This window comes from Cynara cardunculus (assembly GCF_001531365.2).
Source record: "Cynara cardunculus var. scolymus isolate 2C chromosome LG 15, CcrdV1, whole genome shotgun sequence".
NCBI lineage: Eukaryota > Viridiplantae > Streptophyta > Magnoliopsida > Asterales > Asteraceae > Cynara > Cynara cardunculus.
This window is the reverse complement of record NC_037542.1, coordinates 19824235-19830716: the sequence shown is the minus strand read 5'-3', so window position 1 is coordinate 19830716 and position 6482 is coordinate 19824235. Positions and strand designations below refer to the sequence as shown.

General features: G+C 32.4%; 1 long non-coding RNA gene across 1 annotated transcript; it reads left to right on the top strand.

The window, feature by feature from the left end:
* Positions 1–270: 270 nt before the first annotated feature.
* LOC112527136 lies at positions 271–3617 on the top strand. The gene is made up of 3 exons (XR_003070724.1): positions 271–338; positions 2671–2761; positions 3459–3617. It is a non-coding gene; the product is annotated as an uncharacterized LOC112527136 (long non-coding RNA).
* The last annotated feature ends 2865 nt before the right edge of the window (positions 3618–6482 follow it).

Below are 6482 nucleotides of genomic sequence, written 5' to 3'. Positions count from 1 at the left end.
GTTTAGTTGCACGTTCTATGGCCAATCAACCAGTCATGGGTTTGCAGCTTGGCCAAGATGCATCTACAGCAGTACATAGCTCACAAGAATCTCAACCGTTAACTTTTTCTACATATAATCACTTTCCATCTTTTATTTAAATTGTTTTTTTGTGTTATATGTATAAGGTGCAACACAGTGGTTAAAAACACAAAATGAAAAGTAAGTAGATAATCAAGGGCATGTGTTGTTCCAAGTTCTAACCTTACTTTCTCCTTTTGGCATAGATGGATCTCACTGCAGTGCATGACATTTTGCTAAAAACAGGATATGAAGATGAAGTGGGGGCTAAAAATGAGGTGTGCATAACTCTTTTGTCTTATATTCTCTCCAACTATTTTCTAGGATTACTTGAATTAGAGTGCGCTAAAAAGATCGACTTATTTGATATATTCTCTCCAACTACTTTTGCACCAGATTTTTTATACAATAGTGGCTTTTTGCCAATTTTATTCAGTTACTGGTGCTTTTCTTGTTGCCAAAATATGTTGTTTTCTTGATAACGACTTGCTTCTGCAGAAGCTGTTGGTGGATTATTCCGACATAATTCTAGTTAAACTAATACACTTTAACTAAAAGATTAGAATACAATTATACTAACATGGTCAGCATGGTGGATTGATCCTACATCTTTTATTATTTYTTTATATCTCGAGTACGAACCCAAGAATTTTTGGATACGGTGGCACCATATAAAACGGTTRCACCTTCTAGAATAAAACGATTGCACCTTTCACGAACCTAATTTCTTTTTACTTTACCATGGAGGAACAATACGGTGGCACGTGCCACCTAACCACCCCTCTAGGTCCGTCTATGATCTCGACAATGATTGGACTATTTTGAGTCCTGGTGATTTGCAGAGGCCGTCTTGAATTGAACTAAACAGCTATATTATCTTCTGTTTGGTGGTTCTTTTTGCCTTAGCCAACAGCATTTCTGTATTTGGTATGTTAGGAATTTGCACCTTTTGAAGATATCATCACCACGTTGGTTAAAAACATCCCCTTTGTTATATATATATTCATATATTATGATGCAAAAGTGATACATAAGTGTTAAAAATCAACCACTTAAAAGATTTGTTTTTGTACGAACGATTGTAGAAGCGACTAACACCGACATTTCACATAGATGGTGGAGTGGAGTAATTACCAAAGAACTTGCCGATAATAGGTATAATGCGTTCTTTAAACACGCAAAAAAGAAAAGAGAATTTATTTACTCAAGAATGAGGCCACATATGGAGTGGAAAGGTGGAAAATGGTTCAATACTTCCCAGGTATTCATATCACTATTTCCATGGTTAACTTATCTACATGCTTTTTAATTGCAACAGTCCCACTCTATTTTTTGGACAATGTGAATCCTTGTATGTTGTCTAAAACCTTTGTAATGGTTATGCATATATTATATTCATAGAACTTTGGCTATCCAATCTAGAAAAATAAATACAACCTAATCTGTGATTGGATGACTAATCAACAAGGTTGTTAATAAGCCAACAATTCAAGCATGTTCAACTTATGTGCAAACCACGAATTTAAGTGTAAACAAACCAAAACTAAGCTTTTGTAAACTAAAAGAACTCGGGAAATGAGACAAAAAGTGCCTAAAATGATGCTATATATATGTATATATAAGTATAATATAATATTTATGTAGGTATGCGTTAGGTACAATATCAAATATTTATATTGTTAGCCTAATGTGTTGAAGCATTGGGGCAGGACAAGAGCATTATTGAATGATGTGGATGGTATGTATGTATGTATGTATGTATGGGTTGATGTAGTTGAAAGCATAAACTATAGTAGTAAATATTGACTGCACAGCACAGGTTTCTACATTTATTTTGAGTTATACAGTTGCATCTAGGTTGTAATTGCCTATGGAATTGATTTAATATATATGGATGGTAGAATACATTGTTGCATAAAGTCTGCTAAAAGAGTGAAGTTGTTTCCGAGTAAGGGGTCATTTACTTAAATACTTACCCGGTAAGTGCTTATTGTTAGGAGTCAATCCGATAATTTATTTTACTGGTAAACTTGTAGTACATCAAAACTTATCATATGCAACAATTTACCTAGTAAGCGTTTACCCGGGTAAGAGTCATCACCTTCACTTACCGGGTAAAACTCTTCATCCTTATCATCGCTCTTACCGATAAGATTCTTGGCCCTTGCCATGTTCATCCGGTGAGGAAAATTACCCGGTAAGTACTTACCGGGTAAGCATTTAGTAAACGGCCCCTAAGTAGAGCAAGTAACCATCATTAGGCCTTTTAACAAACACTTGGCTCTCTAGAATATATTTACACATTCATGACTGGTTTCTATGAATTTATTATTTACTTATCTCTACATAAGATCAACTGAGTTACAACTATGTCCACAAACTTACAACTACAATTATTTAAAAGAATAACCACAAATAGTTTTAGTGTTGAGTGCAAACTTGGAGGAAGGGTGTTTGGTGATATATAAAAAGTAATACCTTTGTTAAAATATAAATATATGAAGCAAAATGTTGCCGTATTGTATTTCTTAAGATAATATTTGGTAGATGATGCACTAAAGAAGATTGAAAGTATGCTCATTTCCTGCTGTGTATGGTGACATGATGCAGGGGACTATCAAAGATGGGGATATAGCTGCAATCAAGTAAACTGTTATGGCCTCTATTAGAGGAAAGATAGGACTTCAATGATGAACTTAAGGTTACCATTATGGTATCTTATATGTCTTCTTGGAATTGTAGCAAATGGCCATTCTTATTTCTTGCATTCTACATGAACAATACCATGTTACCATCAGTCATAATATATATATATATATATATATATATATATAGGCTTCCAATACTCTTTTCTAGATCTCTTGATCAAAATGCATCTTAAATAACCAAATTTAATTAATCTTTTTAGGGATAGTGGTTTCCTGGCACAATAATATGCCATTCATGTTCAGAGAAAGTAGAAGCATGTAACTTTGAAATAAATTTACAGTTTACTCTAAAATATAACTCTTAAACTTACATATCTATTATATAAACTTATACAACACTTTTTGAGAATAAAAAAAACAATCATTTGGTTCTATGGACTTAAGTCCTATAAAGTAATGTATCATAACACTCACCTGATTTTGTTATTTCTTGCCGTAAGTAAACTACCCGGATGATTGATGTTTCAAATAGATATGAACATATGATATGATTTGGATTTTAATCCAGCTATAGAGACCATGTTTTAAGTTATTAAGACGAAATTAGATGACCTAACAAAACGCTATAAATAAAACGACTTTTTTTGTGTCGTATACTAGATTCGTCATTCTTTTTACTTTGTTCGTGTAAACAGCTTATTGTAACATTATCGTATAAACTGAACTGAATTAAGTTTGATATGGAAACAGGTGGTACAACAATATATTTGTTAGGAATGAGTCCATTCATTGCTGGTCAATTAGATACAGGGAATACTCCGGTTAATGTGAAGAAGCTTGCTCTTGGGTGGATGATCGCTTATCTCTTTGTTGTCAACTTTGTTGGTCTTTTCTCCATTGTGCCACTACGAAGGGTACCAATCAGTTTCAATATTAATATCATTCATCACAAAACCGTCACAAAGTTGGTGGGTAAACTGACGGTGGGAAACTCAAATCAGTAACAGATTATCCGGAGATGTTCTGGGTAATCCGTTGGTGTTTTCTTCAAAAATATCGGATTCTACCGAATCATTAATATTTTATGGGTAATCCATTGAAAATCATGGTCAAAAATTTTGATCGATGGTTTTTTTATTTATTTAAGTAAGTGTCATTTATTTTGTAAAGGTGGTCGGAAAAGTTATGTGCTTTAGAAGTCAAAAAGTCAACACTAGAATTTCTGGAAAATTTGTAATTGGTTGCCTCTACGTTTCATTCTAATTTGCAGCTAATGGGATTACCTGTTAACTAGCTCTAGACACTAATAACATAATCAAAATATAAATTTGTATTTGTATTTGTTTTCTTGCAGGAAATAGCTAAAAAAAATTGCAATTTTGCCACTCCTTACTTTAATTTTGAATCCACTTCTTGAAAGAAAACAAGTTTCTTGAAATTTTCCATTTCGAATCATATTTCTAGGGTAAACTATCAAGCCTCTCAACAAGGTTTTAAAATGGATTAGGCATCCTATTCCAAACAAAAAAGATCTTCTGGATAGACTCTTCCAAGCCTTGATCTTTTCAAAATTTGATTTAAAATCAGGTTATTGGCAAATACAGATCGCTGAATCTGACATTTATAAAACTGCTTTTAATGTTCCTATGGGACATTATGAATGGAAGGTCATGCCTTTTGGTCTGAAAAATGCTCCTTCTGAATTCCAACAAATTACGAAAGACATCTTTTATCCTTACAACAATTTTATTATTCTTTATATTGATGACATTCTTATTTTCTCTAAAGACATAGAAAGCCATTTCAAGCATTTGAACATTTTCAAATCTTTAGTCATCCAAAATGGATTAGCCATTTCTAAACCCAAAATGTCCTTATTTAAAACAAAAATCAGGTTTCTAGGCCATGATATAGAAAAGGGAACTATTATTCCTATCCAAAGAAGTATTGAATTTGGAGACAAGTTTCCAGACAAAATTTTAGACAGGACTCAATTGCAAAGATTTTTAGGTAGTTTAAATTATATTTCTGCCTATATTAAAGACCTTTCTCTCTATACCTCTCTTCTTTATGATCGTCTTAAGAAGAACTCCTGTAGTTGGACTGATAGTCATACTTTAGCAGTTCAGGAAATTAAGAAAAAAGTTAAAAACCTTCCTTGCCTTATGCTTCCTAATCCCCTTTGGGATAAGATTGTTGAAACTGATGCTTCTAATATTGGTTATGGAGGTATTCTAAAGCAAATTGACCCTCTTACAAAGCAGGAATACCTTATTAGGTTTTATTCGGGTAAATGGAAAAGTGCCCAATTAAACTATTCTGCTGTAGTTAAAGAGGATTTTGCTATTGTTAAATGTGTTTTAAAATTCCAAGATGATTTATATAATCAAAAGTTTTTAATAAAAACTTATTGCAGTTCTGCTCAATTCATGTTTAGTAGAGATTTTAAACATGATGTTTCTAAACAAATGTTTGCTAGATGGCAAGCTCATCTTGCTCCTTTTGATTTTATAGTCAAACATATTAAAGGAGCTGATAATCACTTACCTGATTTCTTAACCCGGGAATATCTTTCATGTCTTCAGGTATGAGCTCACATTACAGTTCCTACTCCTCTTATAAAAAGATATTGAAAAGAGAGTCTTTGGTACTCTGATCAATATTTAAGCTATTAATCTTCTTTTTAGTCCAACAATTTGGTGAAGAATGACCAATTTTTCCGCAGTTTTTACAAACGATTTTATCTTTTTTAAAACCTTGAGAATTTTTAAAATTCTTTTCTGGGGAAATCATTTGATTTTTTCAGATCAAAATCTTTGTCTTTGTTGGTTTTTTGTAAATCTTTTTTTTTCGAAAGATTTTTTTCTTTTGAAACGTTTTTTGTACTGGCGATAATCCTTATCTTTATCGTGAGTCTTATGAAACTTTCTTTAGGGTTTCTTATAAGGAACCTCCATACCAAATTGGTCACAGAAATCACCTAATTGTTTTCTTTCAAGCAAATTCTGCTTTTTGATCTGATGATTTAATTTTAAATCATTGCACAAAGAAAGACCTTCAGCATCACAAGTACTGATTAGCTGACCATAAGTATAGTGATCATAATTAACAGAGATATTCTCTTTTTTTAAAATCTTTCTGATTCTTTCAGCAAAAAGATGAGGAAGACCATCAACAAATTTGGCTTTCCAATGACTGTTATTACAGTCTTTTAATTCAAAAATACGGGAAAGAAAAGTATCTTTATACCATCTGAATTCAGTCAGAGTCTTACATCTAAGATTACTGATAAGAGTTCTAATATTTTCACTATTATCATAAAATCTTCCGGTGAAATGTTCAATGATGGTTAAAATAAGAGGATAAACAACATTAGTTGTTTCCTGACCATCCTCTGTCTTAACAGAATTATAAATTTGATCCTTTTGAGCATGAGGGATATAATTGTCCCACCAACCTTTCAATTGCCCTGTGAAACCAGAAATAATCATCTTGGCAATATTCTTATCAGTATTACCGATATTCTTACAAACAGTGCTATACATAAGCATGCGATGAGCCATATTATAAATATGTTTATCAGTAAAACCATCAAGACTTCATTCATAAATACACTTACCATTATAACTATTATTTATGATGTACTCTTGTTCTTCATGAAGAACATCCATAGGAGTAGGACGGTCATAATAATATTTATTTAAAGTAGGTTTACTAGCCCACTTCATCTTGTGGATCTGGTTATTACTCTGGTCATTATCAGAGTTCTCAGAA